Consider the following 2,929-nt stretch of genomic DNA (forward strand, 5'->3'; position numbering starts at 1 on the left):
CTGCGAAACCCCAAAATGTATTCGGTAAGGAAGCGTAACTCATCATTGAACAAACCATGTCCAACAAGGTTCTATTTCTTCTATCTGCTACACCATTTTGCTGAGGTGTACCCGGTGTCGAGAGGTTGGAAACAATTCCATGTTCTAATAAATAGTCTTGGAACACAGAATCCAAAAACTCTTTACCTCGATCTGATCGAAGTATTTTTATTCGTCTATCCAAAGAAGTCTCTACTTTGAACTTAAATAATTTAAACTTTTCAAAAGATTTAGACTTTCGTTGCATCAGATAGACATACCCATATCTCGAGTAATCATCAGTAAAACTGATAAAGTACTCATAGCCTTCTCAAGCTTGCACATTTATAGGACCACAAAGGTCAGAATGTACTAATTCAAGAGGCTCTTTTGCTCGATAACCTTTTCCAGTAAAAAGTCGTTTAGTCATCTTACCTTCAAGGCAAGATTCACACACTGGTAAAGAATTTTCCTCTAACTCGCTTAGAAGGCCATTCTTCACCAATCTCTCAATTCTACTGAGATTGATGTGCCCGAATCGAAGGTGCCGAAGTCGGGCATTTTCTTTTGGAGAAACTCGTTGGTGTTTAAATTGAGTTACGACAGATTTAAACATCTCCATGTTATGGAGGGAACTTAAGGCTAAAGGTCTTAGCACATACAAGTTATTTTCCAGTTCAGCTGTACGAATTTCAACACCATCCTTACGAATAAATGCTTTATTCATTTTAAAAGAAATAGTGTAATTGTATTGTAATAGACACTTTACAGAAATAAGGTTCATTTTTAGTTCAGAAACTACAAAGACATCTTTTAATATAAGAAACCTATTCTGTAAAGTAAACTGGATGTCTCCCACAGCCACAGCGGAGACGACGTCATCTCACCAGCCTCCAACCGTCGCCAGGATTTAATCCCGTGAAAAGAAGAACATACATAATTAGTGGTGCCCGAATCTACTATCCAAGCAGAATCATCATTCTCCACTAAACAAGTTTCTAATACAAGCAAATCATATTTACCTTTGTCCGCCTTGGCCTTAGCCTTGGCAGCCTTCTTTTCGTTCAGATAATGAGGACAATTCCTCTTCCAGTGTCCGTCTTGGTTATAGTGGAAACATTTTCCTTTTTCAACCGGCGGTGGACGCTTCTTCTGGGCGACAGGTGGCGAGTTATCAGGCGGATTCCCTTTCCCTTTATCACTATTCTTCTTCTTCCCTTTTCCAGAGTTAGAAGTTGAAGGTGCAGACTTTGTTCCTGAGGTTGAATCCCGATAGAACTTTTTAGAGGACGAGATAACATTTGCCTTACCTCCCTTTTTCTCCTTTCTTTTCAGCAATGATTGATAAGTCTGCAACTCGTTGAGGAGTTTTAAGAATCGTATTGCTAATAAAGTGGAGAAAGCTCTCCGATAATGAGTACAGGATAATGCTAACCTTAGGGGTATTCAAAAAACCTGGTAACCCGACCAACCCGGACTACCCAACTCAAACTGCAAGGGTTGGGTTGGGTTGGATTAAAAATGTTAAAAAATATTAAATTCGGGTTGGGTGAAGGATTACCCCATTTCAGGGTTGGGTCGACTCGATTCAACCGATTATATTTATATATATATATATATTATATAAAAGTAACGGAAAAATAGTCAAATTAAAAAAAAAAGAACCGGTGACCAACCTGGCCAACCCGTAAATTTCGGGTTGGTTGGGTTGGGTTTACCCTTCAAAAAAGAACTAATAGGTTCATTATTAGGCAACCCGAATTTTTGTGGTTGGTCCATAAAAATCATCCAACCTGGCCTAAACCGGACTATGTATTCCCCTAGCTAACCTGACTGCCCTCATTGATTTTAGACTATTCATCTCCACCACGTTAAAGTGGACCATCATATTCAGCACGTGTTCACAAACAGAGTGCTGTCTCCTTTTGAGTTGAGATGTGTTTCAGAGCCTCATGCTTGAGCTGTCCAGACGACTGTCTGAACATTCCTTGCAGGGACTCCATGATCTCACGAGCTGAGACCATGGACTCGTGTTTCTTGGCCAACACGTCAGTAAGACTTGCCAGAATAAAGGCTTGGGCCTTTTCGTTTGCCCGTGTCCAATGCTCGTACGCCGCCCGAACATTTCGTGTAGCATCCTGAGGTGGAATAGAAGGACATTCCTCTGTAAAGACAAACTTCAGTTCTTCGATGATGAGTATCGTCGTGAGCATATGTGATGGTTGGAAAATGGAGAGTAAATATGCATGCATCTTATGTTATACGTTGATTTCCATGCGTCGATGATCATGCGTTGAACTGAAGAATATGCGTTAATCGTGTATGTGATGACCATTCATTCCTATCACAAGTTTTCTTGCTCTCTCGCCAATTATAACGAGATCGCAAGTTTCTCGTGGTGATCCGAGGTTGAACTTAGGGGAAACTCCACTGTCGACGCAAAGGGAAAACCCAAGTCGATAAGAGTTAAGTTGTGAAAGGCACTTACCCGTAGTTGGATACTTCGCATGACACTCGTGCAGGTAAGCCAAAACGAAAGTAAGTGGCTAAGATCAACGGATAAGAACAACTCCTCTGTCTAGCACAAATTAAGGTAAGGCAAGAGTTGAGTTGAATATGGCATGTAACCGAAGTTGGTTGTCCGCATGACACCTGTGGGGGCAAGCCAAAACGAAGAGCGTAACCAGGTTCAACGCTACACTCTAATAATGAATCGCAAAGCTTTGAATTGTTTTAAATAAACGCATTGTAAAAAGCTAAAAGAAAAGTTGCTTGAAATGAGTAAAAAGTTTTTGAGCAGAGGCTTGCCGGATTTAAACTTAGAAAAGATCTCTTTGAAGAAATAACCAAAGTTTAAAAGAGCATGGCTGCCAAGGTTAGAGGTATGAGTGAATTATATTTTGAAAAGCTG

Source organism: Benincasa hispida, chromosome 11, assembly GCF_009727055.1.
Source record: "Benincasa hispida cultivar B227 chromosome 11, ASM972705v1, whole genome shotgun sequence".
Lineage (NCBI taxonomy): Eukaryota > Viridiplantae > Streptophyta > Magnoliopsida > Cucurbitales > Cucurbitaceae > Benincasa > Benincasa hispida.